This window comes from Triticum urartu, chromosome 1A, assembly GCF_056163025.1.
Source record: "Triticum urartu cultivar PI428250 chromosome 1A, HENAU_Tu73, whole genome shotgun sequence".
Lineage (NCBI taxonomy): Eukaryota > Viridiplantae > Streptophyta > Magnoliopsida > Poales > Poaceae > Triticum > Triticum urartu.
The window spans coordinates 285,230,287-285,249,616 of NC_141873.1; the positions used below are offsets into that span (position 1 = coordinate 285,230,287).

Sequence of the window (19,330 nt, forward strand, 5' to 3'; positions counted from 1 at the left end):
TTAGAGTTTCACAGAAAAGGAATACCAAACGGAGTCCAAACGGAATGAAACTTTTGTGATGATTTTTCTTGGACTAGATGACATCCAGAGGGCTTGGAGTGCACATCAAGAAATCCACGAGGCAGCCAGAAGGACGGGACGCCCGCCCAGGGGGGTAGGGCGCGCCCCCACCCCTGTGGGCCGCTTGTAGCTCCACCAACCTATTTCTTCCACCTATATATTCTCTAATATCCCAAAACCTTCCAGGGGAGCCACGAAAGCACTTTTCCACCACCGCAACCTTCTGTACCCGTGAGACCCCATGTAGGGGCCTTTTCCGGCGTCCTGCCACAGGGGGATTCATTCACGAAGGGCTTCTACATCAACACCATCGCCTCTCCGATGAAGCGTGAGTAGTTTACTACAGACCTACGGGTCCATAGCTAGTAGCTAGATGGCTTCTTCTCTCTCTTTGATTCTCAATACCATGTTCTCCTCGATGTTCTTGGAGATCTATTCGATGTAATACTCTTTTGTGGTGTGTTTGCCGAGATCCGATGAATTGTGGATTTATGATCAGCTTATCTATGAATATTATTCCAATCTCCTCTGAATTCTTATATGCATGATTTGATATCTTTGCAAGTCTCTTCGAACTATCGATTTGGTTTGGCCAACTAGATTGGTTTTTCTTGCAATGGGAGAAGTGCTTAGCTTTGGGTTCAATCTTGCGGTGCTCGATCCTAGTGACAGAAGGGGAACTGACACATATGGTATTGTTGCCATCGAGGATAACTAGATGGGGTTGTCCTCATATTGCTTGGGTTTATCCTGCTACATCATGTCATCTTACTTAATGTGTTACTCTGTTCTTATGAACTTAATACTCTAGATGCAGGCAGGAGTCGATCGATGTGTGGAGTAATAGTAGTAGATGCAGGCAGGAGTCGGTCTACTTTATACGGACGTGATGCCTATATTCATGATCATTGCCTTAGATATCTTCATAACTTTGCACTTTTCTATCAATTGCTCATCAGTAATTAGTTCACCCACCATAATATTTTCTATCTTGAGAGAAGCCTCTAGTGAAACCTATGGCCCCCGGGTCTACTTTCCATCATATAAATTTCCGATCTACATTTTAGTTTCTTATTTACTTTTTTGCAATCTTTTACTTTCCGTTCCATAAACCAAAAATACCAAAAATATTACTTTACCATTTATCCATCTCTATTAGATCTCACTTTGCAAATAATCATGAACGGATTGATAACCCCTTTATCATGTTGAGTGCAAGTTGGTGTTTGTTTATACAGGTATTCGATGGCTTGTGTGTTGTCTGCTACTGGATTGATACAATGCCATGATATATTTGCTAGGCCCACCACCTCTTCTGGTCAATGGAAGTGTTTTAACCTTGGAACATGTAATGCAAAGATTGGATATTACTGCAAATAAAATTGCTACCGTAGAGTTGATTGAAAACTTGGATAAAAAGATTCATAATCAGATTACGCAATATGGATCTGAAGTAGGAGTTACCTTAAAGAATCTTAGGGAAAAGGAACCAATAGTTAATGAAAGGTGATTCTACTAGAATTGGCAAACGAGAAGATATTATTACCAACTTGGGTTCCACTTTTTCCTCCGTTAATACTACTCAAAATCTTCCTCCTACCAAGATTGCCAAGTTTACTTATGTTCCTAAGAATAAGGGTGAATCTTCTAGTAAAGACAATGAAGATCTCAAATCAATTAGTATTCACCCTATTTTTATAGACATTATTAAGGAACCTATTGTCATGAATGAATTTCTTGATTTCTTTCCTAGGAGTTTGATCATTTATAAAACCAAAGAATCGCCTACGAGTCATAAGTGTGTAATTGAAAATTTGCATGCCAAAGATGATAACACTTAGATCTATTTGTGTTTTATGCCTAGCTAAGGGCGTTAAACAATAGCGCTGGTTGGGAACCCAACTTTATTTTTGTTTTTGCTTTTTAGGTTCTGTTTTGCATTAAATAATTCATCTAGCCTCTGGTTAGATGTGGTTTTGTGTTTTAGTTAGTGTTTGTGCCAGGTAAGACCTTTGGGATAGCTTACGGTAATAGTTGATTTCATCTTGCTAAAAAAACAGAAACTTATGCAATTAGTCCCAGAATTTTTAAAAATCACAGGAGCGTCGAAGAATCCTGAATTTTTTATAGTAGATTTATAGTAGGTCGTCTTAGTTTTCCAGGATTTTTGGACTTACAGGAGTAGGCGAACTATCTAGAATACTACAGACTGTTCTGTTTTTGACAGATTCTGTTTTTGCATGTTGTTTGCTTATTTTGATGCATCTATGGCTAGTATCGGGGGGGTATGAACCATGGAAAAATTGGAATATAGTAGATATTACACCAATATAAATAAAGAATGAGTTCACAACAGTACCTAAAGTGGTGATTTGTTTTCTTATACTAACGGAGCTTATGAGATTTTCTGTTGAGTTTTCTGTTGTGAAGTTTTTAAGTTTTGGGTAAGGATTTGATGGACTTTGGAATAAGGAGTGGCAAGAGCCTAAGCTTGGGGATGCCCAAGGCACCCCAAGATAATATTCCATGATACCAAGAGCCTAAGCTTGGGGATGCCACAGAAGGCATCCCCTCTTTCGTCTTCGTCTATCGGTAACTTTACTTGAGGCTATATTTTTATTCACCACATGATATGTGTTTTGCTTGGAGTGTATTTTATGATTGGATTCTTTTATTTTTAGTTTGCCACAATCATACTTTCTGTACACACCTTTTGAGAGAGACACGCATGAATCGTGATTTATTAGAATACTCTATGTGCTTCACTTATATCTTTTGAGCTAGGCAATTTTGCTCTAGTGCTTCACTCATATCTTTTTGAGCATGCTGGTGGTTTTATTTATAGAAATTTATGAGCTCTCGTACTTCACTTATATTATTTTGTGAGTCTTTAAAAATAGCATGGTAATTTTCTTTGGTCATAAAATTAGTCCTAATATGATAGGCATCCAAGAGGGATATAATAAAAACTTTCATATAAAGTGCATTAAATACTATGACAAGTTCGATTCATTATGATTGTTTTGAGATATGAAGGTGGTGATATTAGACTCATGCTAGTAAGTAGTTGTGAATTTGAGAAATACTTGTGTTAAGGTTTGTGAGTCCCATAGCATACACGTATGGTGAATCGTTATGTAACGAAGTTGGAGCATGAGATATTTTTTTAATTTTCTTCCTTATGAATGGCGGTCGGGGACGAGCGATGGTATTTTCCTACCAATCTATCCCCCTAGGATTATGCGCATGGTACTTTGTTTCGATGACTAAAATATTTTTGCAATAAGTATGTGAGTTCTTTATGACTAATGTTGAGTGCATGGATTATACGCACTCTCACCTTTACGCCATTGCTAGCCTCTCTTGTACCGCGCAACTTTCGCCGGTACCATACACCGACCTTGAAACGGCCACCATACCTACCTATTATGGCATTTCCATCACCATTCCAAGATATATTGCCATGCAACTTTCCACTATTCCGTTTATTATGACACACATCATCATTGTCATATTTCTTTGCATGATCATGTAGTTGACATTGTATTTGTGGCAAAGCCACCGTTCATCATTTTTATGCATGTCGCTCTTGATTCATCGCACATCCCGGTATACCGCCGAAGGCATCCACATAGAGTCATATTTTTTCTAGTATCGAGTTGTAATTTTTGAGTTGTAAGTAAATAAAAGTGTGATGATCTTCGTTATTAGAGCATTGTCCCATGTGAGGAAATAAAAAATAATAAAAATAAAAAAGGGGAGAGAAAAGCCCAAATAAAAAAGAGAAGGCCCAAAAAATGAGAGAAAAGGAGAGAAGGGACAATGTTACTATCCTTTTGCCACACTTGTGCTTCAAAGTAGCACCATGATCTTCATGATAGAGAGTCTCCTATATTGTCACTTTCATATACTATTGGGAATTTTTCATTATAGAACTTGGCTTGTATATTCCAACGATGGGCTTCCTCAAAATGCCCTAGGTCTTTGTGAGCAAGAAAGTTCGATGCACACCCACTTAGTTTTCTTTTTGAGCTTTCATAAACTTATAGCTCTAGTGCATCCTTTGCATGGCAATCCCTACTCACTCACATTGATATCCATTGATGGGCATCTCCATAGCCCGTTGATACGCCTAGTTGATGTAAGACTGTCTCCTTTTTGTTTTCTCCACAACCACCTTCTATTCCACCTATAGTGCTATGTCCATGGCTCACGCTCATGTATTGCATGAATGTTGAAAAGGTTTGAGAACATCAAAAGTATGAAACAATTGGTTGGCTTGTCATCGGGGTTGTGCATGATTTAAATATTTTGTGTGATGAAGATGGAGCATAGCTAGACTATATGATTTTGTAGGGATAAGCTTTCTTTGGCCATGTTATTTTGAGAAGACATAATTATTTTGTTAGTACGCTTGAATTATTATTGTTTTTATGTCAATATTAAACTTTTGTTTTGAATCATACGGATCTGAACATTCATGCCACAATAAAGAGAATTACATGGATAAATATGTTAGGTAGCATTCCACATCAAAAGTTATGATTTTATCATTTACCTACTCGAGGACGAGCAGGAACTAAGCTTGGGATGCTTGATACGTCTCTAACGTATCTATAATTTTTTATTGTTCCATGCTATTATATTATCTGTTTTGGATGTTTTATAGGCATTAATATGCTATTTTATATGATTTTTGGGACTAACCTATTAACCTAGAGCCCAGTGCCAGTTCCTATTTTTTCCTTGCTTGAGAGTTTCACAGAAAAGGAAACCAAACGGAGTCCAAACGGAATGAAACTTTCACGATGATTTTCTTGGACCAGAAGGCATCCAGAGGGCCACAAGGTCGGGAGGCGCGCCCAGGGGGTAGGGCATGCCCCCCACCCTTGTGGGGCCGTCATGACTCCACTGACCTATTTCTTCCGCCTATATATTCTCAAATATCCCAAAACCTTCCAGGGGAGCCACGAAACAACTTTTCCACTGCCGCAACCTTCTGTACACGCGAGATCCCATCTAGTGGCCTTTTTCGGCGTCCTGTCAGAGGGGGATTCGATAATGGAGGGCTTCTACATCAACAACATTGCCTCTTCGGTGAAGCATGAGTAGTTTACCACTGACCTACGGGTCCATAGCTAGTAGCTAGATGGATTCTTCTCTCTCTTTGATTCTCAATACCATGTTCTCCTCGATGTTCTTGGAGATCTATTTGATGTAATACTCTTTTGCGGTGTGTTTGCCGAGATCCAATGAATTTTGGATTTATGATCATCTTATCTATGAATATTATTTGAATCTCCTCTGAATTCTTATATGCATGATTTGATATCTTTCCAAGTCTCTTCGAACTATCGATTTGGTTTGGCCAACTAGAATTTTTTTTTTTGCAATGGGAGAAGTGCTTAGCTTTGGGTTCAATCTTGTGGTTCTCGATCCTAGTGACAAAAGGGGAACCGACATATATTATATTGTTGGCATCGAGGATAACAAGATGGGGTTTTCATCATATTACTTGAGCTTATCCCATGACATCATGTCGTCTTACTTAATGCGTTACTCTGTTCTTATGAACTTAATACTCTAGATGAAGGAAGGAGTCGGTCAATGTGTGGATTAATAGTAGTGGATGTAGGCAGGAGTTGGTCAATCTGTGGAGTAATAGTAGTAGATGCAGGCCGGAGTCGGTCTACTTGATACGGACGTGATGCCTATATTCATGATCATTGCCTTAGATATCGTCATAACTTTGTGCTTTTCTATCAATTGCTCAGCAGTAATTTGTTCATCCACCGTAATATTTTCTATCATGAGAGAAGCCTCTAGTGAAACCTATGGCACCCGGGTCTACTTTCCATCATATAAGTTTCCGATCTACTATTTTAGTTTCCTATTTACTTTCTTTGCAATCTTTTACTTTCTGTTCCATAAACCGAAAATACCGAAAATATTACTTTACCTTTTATCCATCTCTACCTGATCTCACTTTGCAAATAACCATGAAGGGATTGACAACCACTTTATCACGTTGGGTGCAAGTTGGTATTCGGTGCAGGTATTCGGTGGCTTGTGCGTTGTCTCCTACTGGATTGATACCTTGGTTCTCAAAACTGAGGGAAATACTTACTCTACTTTGATGCATCAGCCTTTCCTCTTCAAGGGAAAAACCAACGCAAGCTCAAGAGGTAGCATTTACCAAACACCTACGGGTTCATAGCTAGTAGCTAGATGGCTTCTTCTCTCTCTTTGATCTTCAGTACAATGTTCTCCTCGATGTTCTTGGAGATCTATCTGATGTAATCTTCTTTTGCGATGTGTTTGTCGAGATCCAATGAATTATGGATTTATGATCAGATTATCTATGAATTTTATTTGAATTCCTCCCTAAATTCTTATATGTATGATTTGATATATTTGTATTTCTCTTCAAATTATCGGTTTGGTTTGGCCAACTAGATTGGTTTTTCTTGCAATGGGAGAGATGCTTAGTTTTGGATTCAATCATGCGGTGTCCTCACCTGGTGACAAAGTAGGGGTAGCGAGGCACGTATTTGTATTGTTGCCATCAAGGGTAAAAATATGGGGTTTTCATCATATTGCTTGAGTTTATCCCTATACATCATGTCATCTTACTTAAGGCATTACTCCGTTCTTATGAACTTAATACTCTAGATGCATGCTGGATACCGATCGATGCGTGAAGTAATAGTTGTAGATGCAGAATCGTTTCGGTCTACTTGACACGAACGTGATGGCTATATTCATAATCATTACCTTGGAAATCATCATAACTTTGCGCTTTTCTATCAATTGCTCGATAGTAATTTCTTCACCCAACTTATTATTTTCCTTCAAGAGAGAAGCCTCTAGTGAAACCTATGGCCCCTGGATCTATTTTTCATCATATATTCTCAGATGTATAAACCAAAAATACCTTGGTGAAATTTATTTACTTTTATTTTGTGTTATGTTTTAATAGTTGTAGATCTCACCTTTGCAAGTGACCATGAAGGGATTGACAACCCCTTTATCGTGTTGGGTGTAAGTGTTTGATTGTTTGTGCAGGTGCATAGATTGGAGACTTGCGTGTATCTCCTACTGGATTGATACCTTGGTTCTTAACTGAGGGAAATACTTATACTACTGGAATCAACTTCTTTGTCGTCTGCATGGCGGACGACAAAGGAATGCATCATGGACGGCAAACTGTCCGGTTGAACGAGTGCCGGCAAAGGCCTTATTTTCCGTCTGCTTCATAGAAGCTGATGAAAAAGGGGTGTGCCATCCTCCATCGGAGGTCAGAAGACGGCAAAGATCATGGATGGCAGTGGGGTGGGGTGACGGCCATTAGGGGTTAACGGCATGCTTTGCCGTCTGCCAGCGGACGACAAAGAGGCAAAGCTCCTTGCCGTCTGCTGACAGACGACAAAGACCTCAGCTCGACCAGCACTGAGAAGTTGCCATGTAGCCAGCTATGTCGTCGGCCAGCGGACGGCAAAGAGCTTTGAATCTAGGCCGGTTTAGTACAAGTATACCAATACCAAACTAACTTATAATCTTTTTAGTCCTGGCCCTAGTGTTGGTCTGGTAGAAAATCTTGCAGACGACCAGCTCCTGCTCCTTCTCTTTCTCGGGCTCCCCGAGGTGGTAATGGTGCATCACCCAGTTAGTCCTCTGCTAGTCAAAGTTCTTGTTGGTGTGCAGCACCCGAACCTTTTTGCTGCCCATCTGTCGGGCGTTGACCATCACCAGCAAGCTATTGCCCGTCTTGTGCCATATCGCGTGCATGACGCACTCCGACTGTATCTTGCGACGCGCTCGCGTACTCCTTTTGAACACCCTGGAGTTGCACTGGAAGAAATGCTTGCTTAGGCCACTCAGTGTGATACCTGCAGTATTGGCGAATACAAGTTTTAGGGTACGTAGTTGGCATTTTCATAACATCTTTGGCATGTTGCAGTCACTTGCTTCACTTTTTATTAACTGTCAAATTGTAATTGCTTCACTAGGTCTACGTCTAAAAAGAAAAATAGAGGTATAAACAAAGGAATATGTTTGTGCAAGTAGACAGTCGATTGGTGTCTCACCTGGAAGTTTCTCAAGATGGGTGTATCATATGCCGTGCTCACTGCCGATGGTTGGTATGAACAAATTGATGAGAGGGTGAGATCTTGTGCTGTTAGCACTCACTTTGGCTTCAAGGTGCTCGATCATCTCCTGATCCGTGGGATCGAACTTGACGCCAGCTGGCAGCACCGACCAATCCTTCTTGGACTTGCATCAGTTAATTCCTGTTAAATGGTACTCAATGTATGACCAATCAACTGTTTTAAGTAAATGATGAAAGATTTTGATAGATAATTGGTACTCCAAATCTGAAGTCCGCAATACCCGAACAAACTAGGGTATTGTCTTCATTACTACATGCAGACTCTACAGACTTGAAAACCCCCATAAAGATCGAAATCATCATACAGGGCGACGGGACGAATACTCATAGGAGTGGCCTCGTTGGTTCCTTCCTTCATCCGACTAGCTTGAAGCGCATCCTTGTTGATATGAATTTTTCAGCGTCTTCCTTTTGACTACTTGCAATGAAGTATAGCAGCTCCAGTAGCTCATCGCTCATCGTACCAAATGGATCGGAACAAGGTGGCAGATTGGAGGCGGGGAGACCAGGAGAGAATGGGAGAGTGATTTTGTACAGGATGGGAGTGTGTTGTTGTACTACGAGAGGGTTGAGGCTCACTTTGGTCAACCGAACACGCCGCCGGGACTCCTGTGTCACCTCACACGCAGCGTGTTGTCACGTCAATTAAATGTGAGGACATGATGAATAATTTGACCGACGTATACTAATACTACTATACTACTTACTAATCGTATTTAGTGTCACATTTTAGCCATAGGTTTAACTAGCAAAATGTCAATGCATGTCACCCAAAGTTATACCATTGGAAACTATGTTAAAATACAAATCCAACTATATAATTTTTTGTGACATGCATTAACATTTAGTTAGTTAAATTTATGGTCAAATTGTGACACAAATTATGAAGGGGACCAATAAAACAGGAGGGAGGTAGTAGTACGTGTAGCACAATATACGGTATAGAGGACTACTAGTACTAGTACAAATTTAGAAATGGAGTACGAAGTTACAAGGCTGTGCGACAGACTTTGTAGGCTACATGTGTAATACAAAATATAATTCCCATTTGACAACACTTCCACCAACAAGTACACACTTGAAGCCTAATTGATATATAAGGCTTCTGCGCAACATCTCCATCATCATTATCGGTACATGCTACGCAGCTGAGTTAGGATGCACTTGATCCCAGAAAGGTATCTATCCTTCAACCTAACTACAGTACATAATATCAAACAAAAGAGGGTGATGCTACAACAGCTGGATACATGGCTCAGTCTAGATATCACTACAAATCAAGTTGTGCATATTTGCTATTGGCATGAACCACATCGCCGCATGTCGGTTTTGCAAAATCCATACATCACTTGGAATCTTGATGCCTTTCACACGCTGAAGATCATTTGGCAACAAGTTGTGTCGACGAATCTCTAGATATGGTTAGATGATTGCTACTTCTTGACCTTGCATTGGTGTTTCCCTTGAAGAGGAAAGGGTGATGCAACAAAGTAGAGATAACTGGAAATAGGAGATTTTCCATCAGCCAGCTCTTTGCCGTCGGCTGGCTGACGACAAAGAGGTCCTTTGCCGTCCACTTAAAATAAACGGACGGCAAAGAGTCAGCGTACGACAAAGAGGTCCTTTGCCATCAGCTAGTTCTTTGCCGTCTGCCAGCTGATGGAAAAGTTTCTTTGCCGTCAGCTGCCGGACGGCAAAGAGGTGGGTGGAGTCCAGTGGAGGTCTAAACCGTAATGACCCACTGGCCCCACCTCTTTGCCATCCGCCAGCGGACGGCAAAGACTCTTTGCCGACCGCTGGCGGGCGGCAAAGAGATGGGTACATAAACGGTCATCCCGCCTCGTCCTCTCTCTCTTCTCTCTCTGTCTCCTTCCCATCCCCACCCACACCCGCGCCGCCGCCGCCGACCCCGTCCGCCGTAGCCGGCCGCCCCGCACCCCTCCCCTGTGGTGCCACGACCTCCACCGTGCCCCGCCGCCCCTTCCACATCAGTCCGCTCCCCTGCCCCTCCCCTGTGTTGCCATCCCCGATACACACCCGCACCACCGCCGCCGACCCCGTCCATCGTAGCCGGCCGCCCCGCACCCCTCCCCTACGGCGCCCCAACCTCCACCGCGCCCCCGCCGCCCCTTCCATGTCGGCTAGCCGCGCCGCGGCCGTCCAGCCGCCCCGCCTCCTCCCTTGCGTCGCTGTCCCCACCCTGTCCTGCCGCGGCTGTCGGCCTTCCCCTCCACTGGGCCGCCGCCTCCTCCAGCGGCCGCCCTCCCATCCACCGGCTGACCCGCGCCTCCTCCACCGCGATCCCCTGCAGGTGAGCACCTCCCCCTTTTTTAGTTTAGTTTCTGTTTTGGTTATAGTTGTAGTTTTAGTTTTAGTTTAGTTTTAGTTTCAGTTTAGTTTTAGTTTTAGTTTAGTTTATTTTAGTTTATTTTAGATTAGTTTTAGTTTTAGTTTAGAAGAAGAAGAAGAAGAGGAGGAAGAGGAGGAAGAGGAGGGAGGAAGAGTAGGAGGAGAAGAAGAAGAAGAAGAAAAGAAGAAGAAGAAGAAGACGAAGAAAAGAAGAATAAGAGAAGATGAAAAGGAAGAAAGAGAAAAAAGAGGAAGAAGAAGAAGAAGAAAAAGACACCCCGACACCTTGACACCACACCCCGACCTCGACCCCGACCCCGACACCCCGGCACAACACCCCGACCCCCGACACCCGACACCTTGACACCACACCCCGACCCCAACCCCAACACCCCGACACCCTAACACCACACCCCGACCCTGACCCCGACGGGGTCATATATTTGTGAATTATGAGTTAGATCATATATTCTTCGATTTTGTTATGCAAAACATCATATATATATATATATTGTGTTGATTGGGTTGATTTAAATGTGCAGTTGTTTTGTCGCTGCAAGGGTGTGGTGTTTGACGACCTCCCTGTGCGATCGACGAGCTCCGCCCCTGCATTCGTTGGTGAGCACAAATGACATCTCCTCCTCCCCCCTTCATTTGCTCTATTCCGGTCTTCGTGCCGATGAAACTTGCTAGCTATAGGTGTCAATTATCAATATGCGTAACCACTATGCGTCTCCCATTTGAAAGGGTTACATCTATAAATATGCATGCATTTGCATATTTATAATCGTGATTCTTTCGAATTGTCCAACATTATCCATGGACAACCCAAGTATGTGTAGATTGGGTTCTTTTTCCCATATGCTCTGCTCCGGATCCGATGCAGAATTTTGTCAGTGCCTCCCTGTTGTTCTCCGGGTACACATCATCTTTGCTTATTGCCGAGACGTGTACCAGGAGAACAGCGAGGAGGTTCTACCAAAATTTTGCGTCGGATCTGGAGCAGAGCATGGGAAAACAAACCTAATCTACACATACTCGGGTGGGATTAGGACCTATCTTTACCTATTAGCGTGTAGGTTGCATGGACGTAATAAACTGACAAACTCCATTAGCTGATGGATATGGTTTGCTTAATTATGTATATATTTCTTGTGTGTCCAGTAGGAAGTCAATATGAGTGATCATGTGTGGATGTACACCAGTTACACTAGACAGAAAGTTTGGACCGAGGAATGGTTAACAAAAACCAAGGGGTTTGTTAGAGCCGCATTTGCAAATGGCCAGAAATTAAGCTGGTGCCCCTATGTCTGGTGCAACAACTATAATAAGAGGGATGAGCTTGAAATGAGTAAAGACCTGCAGAAGTTTGGTTTTACGCCTGGTTACACGGTCTAGACATTTCATGGTGAGTCTGCCCAACGTGCTAGAGCCGAGGTGGTTCGACGTCCCACCGACGAGCATGGACCGGGATGGAAGACATGGTGCAAGACTTTGACGATGCTCGGGACTCGGACGAGGAGATGGAGGAATCTGCAAAGGCCTTCACTAAAATGTTGGAGTCCTCAAAACGTCCTCTCCATGAGCACACTAAGCTTTGTCAGCTAGATGCCATCTCACAAATAATGGCTTTGAAGGCTCAATTCAACTTGGGCAGAGAATGCTACGACGCGATGATGACAATATTCAGACGATTTCTACCCAAAGGCCATGTGCTACCTGCAAACCTGTACTAGACAGACAAAATCCTCCGTGCTCTTAAGATGCCCTATGAGAAGATACATGCCTGTGAGAAAGGATGTGTCTTATTTAGGCTTCAGTATGAGGACTTGAACTATTGTCCCATTTGCAAGTCTTCCAGGTATGTTGTGGTAGACAACTGTATGGGTGAGAAGATGCAGACCAAAATACCCATTAATGTTCTTTGGTATATGCCAATCGTACCAAGACTTCAACGTCTTTTCATGGTCGAAGAGACGGCCAGATAGATGACGTGGCACAAAATGGGCAAAAGAACCGAACTAGATGCAGATGGGAATGTGATGATGGTGCACACATCAGATGGTGAAGCGTGGAAGCGCTTCAATGCATTACATAAGGAAAAAATGGCAGATCCAAGGCATCCTCGAGTCGTCGTCAGCACAGATAGGTTCAGTGTGTTTGGTCAGGCAGCAGCGCCATATAGTTGTTGGCCCGTGTTTTTCATTCCACTCAATCTCCCCCCCCCAAGGGCAGATTATGCAAAGAAAGAACATTTTCCCAATGTTGATAATTCCAGGGCCCAACTATCCGGGGAAGAATATGAATGTGTACATGCAGCCGCTTAAGGACGAATTGCAAGAAGCTTGGGATAATGGGTTCAAGACATATGACGCCATTAGCGAACAGAACTTCATAATGCGTGTCCGGTACATCTACTCGACGCATGACTTGCTGGCGTATGCGCTGTTCGTTGGCTGGTGTGTGCATGGAAGGTTCCCGTGCCCCACATGCAAGGTTGCTCTTGAGTTTCATTAGCTGACGGCAGGCCACAAGTATACTTGCTTCGAATTGCATAGACCGTTTCTAGATCCTCGCCATAAGTTCAGGAAAGATAAGAAGAACTTCATCAAAGGTAGAGTTGTCAAACACTCTGCACCACCTGTGTTGACAGGCCAACTAACCCTAGATCAGTTAAACGCTCTCAAGACAGATCCAGAGCGTCTAGGGTATTTCAAGGGGTATAATAAGGAACACGTCTGGACTCACAAGACATGCTTCTGGGATCTACCTTACTTCAAAGACCTCCTTTGCCCACACAACATCGACGTGATGCACACTGAAAAGAATATCTCTGAAGCCATTTTTGGTACATTGTTCGACATAGAGGGGAAACCAAAGGATAATACTAAGGCTAGAGTCGATCAAGAGGAGCTATGTGATAGACCGTTACAAAACATGCAAGAACCGAAAGGAAAGCGAAACTGGACGAAGCCAAAGGAATGGTTCAATCTTGGAAGTCTAGCTATGAGGGAAATTATTTTGTGGGTGAAAATGTAGTTGATGTTCCCCAATGGGTATGCATCAAATCTACAGAGGGGAGCGAGTCTTGAAAAATTGAAAATATTTGGTCAAAAAGTCATGATTGGCACATATGGATTGAGCGGATAATGTCGGTGATGTTGTGTGGCTTCATCCCTGAGGATGAATGGCTAGTACTGGCAAAGCTGAGCTATTTCTTCCGTGTTCTTTGTGTGAAAGAACTATCGCCTGGCCTCCTAGAAGAAATGGAACAGTTGGCGCTGGAGTTGATCTGCAAGTTAGAGATGATCTTTCCGCCAAGCTTCTTTAATCCAATGCAACACTTGATTTTGCATCTCCCGACCGAGGCAAGATTGGGGGGGCGTGCAAAATCTTTGGTGCTACTCAACTAAGAGGATGCAGAAGACGCTTCGAGCAAAATGTAAAAATAAACGTAGATGTGAGGCATCGATGGCCGAGGCATTCATCACTCAGGAGGCGGCAAACTTCGTGACAGCACACTACGAAGCCAAAAATCATCATTTGCATAATCTGAAGCCTCGGTACAATGCTGACGACCCTAAAAAGGGTCGATCCAACCTCAGCCTATTCAAAGGGAATCTCGCACCAGCCAGTGGTTGGAAACCAGTATCGTTGGATGTTGAAGAATGGCGGACCATTTCGCTGTATCTCTTCAACAACCTAACAGAAGTGCGGCTGTACATCGAGTAAGTTCTCGGTACATTGTTTCGCAACTTCTAATTCCTTTGAACTGCTCTTATTCCTGGATATTTGATGTAGTCGATACGTTGCCATATTCTCGTATGGAGCGGTGATCCAAAAGGATTCTGTTGAAGAGTATGAGCTTCTGGAAAAGCAAGTAGGCGAGTATCCCGGTTTCATCTTTTGGTTAAAAACGGTAATTTACATTAGAACATTTCATTTCTTTGGCTAATTTGCGACTAGTGCAACAATACTTTCGTATTAAACTTGTAGGCTAATTCAGAGATTATGGAAGCCGAATTGAGACAAGTAGCTAATGGTTTTGACTATAAGGTCCGTTCATTTGACAAATAGGACATCAACGGGTATGGCTTTCGTACCTATGGCTAAGAGCTATCTATGGCCGACCGAAAGTCTACAAATTGTTGTGTCTCTGCTATCGGTGAAGGAGAAATCGAGTATTATGGAAGAGTTGAAGCAATTTATGAACTTCAATTCTATGGTGAAAACCCACCAAACGTCGTAGTCTTCAGATGTTATTGGTTCCAGCCGAGGGAGACTAGAATGACTCATGAACATATAGGGCTAGTCGAAATCAAACAAAGCACCCATTTGGATGTTCCCGATGTCTATATTACGGCTCAACAGGCAACCCAAGTTTTCTATCTACCTTGGGCCTGTCAAAGTGATCCAAATCTTAGTGGTTGGGATGTCGTTTATGAAGTGCCGCCACGTGTTAGACCACCTCCCCCCAATGAAGAGGATTATGAACCTCACATTAACCAAGACACATATGACGAAGGAGAATTCTTCCAAGAAACACGTCTTTCCAAAAAACATTTCAAGAACCACTCTACTCCACCCCAGAACATTGAATTAGACAACGATAGTGAATCCGACATTACACCTGAGCCGGAACAAGAAGAGCCGGAACACGAAGAAGTTAGTGCTGCAGATGACATGTCAATGCTTGAACGATTACATAAAGGAGGCCTTCCACATGTTGATGCATTTATTGGCGATGAAGATGAGCACGTCACTGATACTGATGATGATGATGCATTTAATGATCCTGGAGCATATATAGACAATTCAGAGTAATATTAGTAATGTGACGTATTCAATTTTTTATTATGTTCATGATGATGATACACTTGAATTATATACATATTATTCATGTCAGATATTCAATTTTTTTATGTTGTACTAATTTCATTTACTTTTTGTCATTGCAGGTGTTGACTGGATGGTGGGCAAGGGTCCAGAGCGCCTCGAGCCTCCTGCGAGCGCTACTGGGAGGGGTGGTTCCATTATTCCACCCCAGCCCCTCCGGAGAGCGCTGCTAGACAGTATGCAGACAGCATCAGCGGGCGCTTCTTCTTCGGATGGGAGAGGTCGGGGGAGGACAAAGAAGGCTGCTAGAGGTGGACATGGTAGCGGGAGAGGTAGGAAGGCTGCTATGCCTTCCTCGCCGCCACCCCCAGCTGATTCACCCGACCACAGGACTGCTCCGTCTGACGTGGACCCGTCTCAGACTCCGGTCCATGAGCCTTAGGTCGCCGATCCTTCTCTGATAGAGGCAAAGGTGTCCCGATGTTACGATGAGATGGTGGCTATCGTTTTCTGTGGGAGTCGACCTTGACGATCCGACTACGAACCTGCAAGACGTCGCGCCTTAGCAATCGCTAAACTAACTTCCGAGGGTTATTGACCACGCCGGAACACGATCAACCTGACCACGAGGGCCTGTTTCCCTGCGAGCAAACGAAGAACAAGCAAGAAACTAAGATTGCAATCTAGATATTGCGAATATAAGATGAAAGCTTTATTAATGAAGGTGGGGTTCTCTGACGCCTTGTCTGGTCACTGGACACAAACGAAGTACGCGAAGTTGCAGCTATGGCGAACTTTTAATCTAAACAAAACCCAAAGTCTAAACGGCGCCCTAAGGGCTGTATATATGAAGGAAGAGGGGGGGGGATTTCGTGTCCCTTGGAGAAGCGGTCCGAAACTAACACTAACTCTTGTTTCCCCACACATACGGACTCTAAAAACAGCCTATACTTAAGTATTTCGAAATTACATGGCCTAGCCCAATAATAAGGTGACGTAGCACCTATAATAGCCTCTGGACGAAATTTATGAAGTGGCATCTTGTATATTTCGTCCAAGGCTTCATGCACTCTGTCGGTGTACAAAAATAGGGGCAAGCTTTTGTACCCCTTTACCTGTGCACGGGCAGTCAGAGCCGCGCCCATGACAACACCAAGCAGAACAGGGGAGGTGATCCAAGGTAAGACCGAAGCACAAGACAATTAAAGCAATGTCAAGGCCAAGACCACAAAGAGCAGAGGGACGAAGCAGGTTCCCCCGGCAAGACCTTTGCTGGGGCAACCTCAGCGGCCCCGGCAAGATCCTTGCCGGGACAGCTCGCCCCACACCAACAGAGCAAGCCACCCTTGAGCCCACGATCCCCAACACCATCATCCGCGTGGGGCCAGGGCTCGCGAGGCACCTCCGTGGTGGCATGCAGATCTTTGTGAAGACATATTCAAGATCAGATGAGGATTAGAAGACGCCAATCCTCGGCAACATCCTTGCCGAGTAAGGATACCAGACCCCTGGTAAGACCCTTGCCGGGGACGACAGCGCGCCACGGCAAGACCCTTGCCGGGCCACCCGGCAAGGCCCTCACCAAGGACGCCAGCGGGACCACCGCCAGGCCCACGCCAACCAAGCTTCCACTGCCATTCCCATGCAGCTGCCAGCCCAACCAGCTGGGCGGGCACCTGCGTGGCAACATGCAGCTCCCAGGCCAACTCATTGAGCGCCTGCGTGGCGGCATGCAGATCTTCGTGAAGGCTCCACCACCACGCCACCTCAGCTGCCTGGCTGCCTACATGGAACCACGCACCTCGCTGGCTAGGGCGCCTATTAAGGCGAAGAGGAGTGGCGACGGACGGGACGGGCCTCGCCCCCGTCCCCAATAAAGCAAGGGGACACCTAAGCTATGCATTAAATGCGTCTTGTCCTATAATACGAGCGATAAGCTCATAGCATTGTATGCCTCTCCACCCCCTGTGTGTCACTGTGGTAGCCCCTTCCAACTATAAAAGGAGGCACGTGGCGTACTAGAGAAGGATTCGGCTCTTTCGAACCACGCGTTGACCACAGCTAGTTTGAGAGCTCAAGAACTCTCAGAAATACACCCACCAAAGCAGGATTAGGGTTTTACGCATCCTCGCGGCCTGAACCTGGGTAAACAACCCTTGTGCTATCTACTAGCCCTGCTCTCCTCGCAAACCTGCGCCCCGGCAACCGTAGTAGGGAGTATTGTGATCCCATAGGTGTCGTTCCACACCGACATCTTTAGCGCGCCAGGTAGGGGGTGCAATTGTGATAATCTGGTCTGGTAGTTAGCCTAGCAGTTCTTCATTGCTATCGGTTTCTGAGATGAAGGCGGCTGGAGGAACGACGCCGGCTCGGCGATAGAAAAGCTAAGTCATTCAGAGCCTTGGATTATTTCCTTTTTTACACATGAGGTTATCGTCCTCGGAGATCTGGCCTATGTATGGGAGACCTGCACGCAAAGGGGCCCTCCCGCAATTGGTAACACCCTTTTTCTGTTTCGAGTCCGCTCAACAGCTCAAAGCGGCCGCGTCGAAAGTGGCGGGGTAGCCTTCCGCACCTGGCAACGCTCCCAACTCTGACTCGAGTCAAGCTCGAAAGTTTGGGCGGCCGCGCTAAGGGAAGCAAGGTGGTTCACCCGGCAGCAAGCACACCCGGCAAGCCAATGGGGATCCGTCCCCAAGACGCCGCCTTGGGTTTACACGCCGGCGAGCCTACCCAGTAATGTACGGAGGACATACAAAGGAAAATCGAACAGGAAAATAACATGCATAATACTGAAAGTGCTGCAGAGTTATATTACATCAAATTGTTGCTGCGGTTCTAACTAGAGATAGGAATTGTCTTGGTTGTGAACCTGCAGCGGCGATAAAGAATGGGATGCCTAATCCCGGCGCTGGCCCTCCACCCTCTGAATTCTGCCGACTCGGCTGATGATGGGCTTAATGCGCTCTATGAGCGGCGCGAGGTCGGTACCGTCCGGCAAGCTCTCCAGCGCAGTGTCGAAGCCGAGGTCGGGGTACCAGTGCACCACCTTGGTGAGAACCTTGGTCATGGCTCCCTGGCAAAACCTCCGGGACTCGTCAGCTAGTGAGGCCGCCCGGTTGGCATGGAGCCGCTCCAGAGCACCGACGACCCTCTCAAAGAACATGGTCATGCTGCAATTGGCGCTCACGCTCCATTCCCGGACATACCTCGCGTCCGACATCCCCATGATGGCTAGCTGCGCGGCGGTCTGGTTGGCGACGGTGTCGAGGCGATCGAGCCAACAATTCTCTCCCGCCGCGTGATCCGCGAAGTTGAGGCCCTCGTTCGTCCGTAACTGCTTCTCGGCCTCCAGTTCCTTGGCCAGGGTCCCCTCTCGAGTTTTGGCCTCCGATAGCACCTTCTCGAGACCCTCCAGCATCAGCTGGAGGTCTTTGATGGAGTTGTTGGCCTCGGAGAGCTCCCCAGCCTTGCTGACGACCGTGCCCTGCGCCTCTATCAGGGCACTGTTAAGTGTGTCCCTCTCCTGGGAAAGCTTCAGGGCCTGCTCCTTCAGCCCGCCGCGCTCCACCTCCAGCTCCTCCACCTTGCCGGCGCGAACCTGGGCTTGGGAATTGAGTGCCTCTGCTCCAGCTCACTGGTCCGCTACAAGACAAGCTTCTCCACCTCGGCATCCTTGCCGCGAAGCATGGTGGCAAGCTTCGCCTCATGTGCGACGAGGTCCTCCTCCTGGGAGTTCAGCGCGGCCTCGCGCTGGGTCCGAACGGCTTCGGCGGCCGCGGCCAAGTTCTTCGCCGTCACCTGAGCTTTCTCGACGTCGGCGAGCTTCATGGTGAGCTCCACGTCGCGCTTGGCCTGCTCACCCTGGGCAGCCTTGAGCTCCTTGTGGGCCTCACGGAACCAGTCTTGCGCCTC

The 19,330-nt window shown here is 45.4% G+C and overlaps 1 pseudogene; it reads right to left on the reverse strand.

The window, feature by feature from the left end:
• Window positions 1–7,605: 7,605 nt before the first annotated feature.
• On the reverse strand, window positions 7,606–10,366 carry LOC125532829 (NAC domain-containing protein 75 pseudogene; annotated as a pseudogene).
• Between the last annotated feature and the right edge of the window lie 8,964 nt (window positions 10,367–19,330).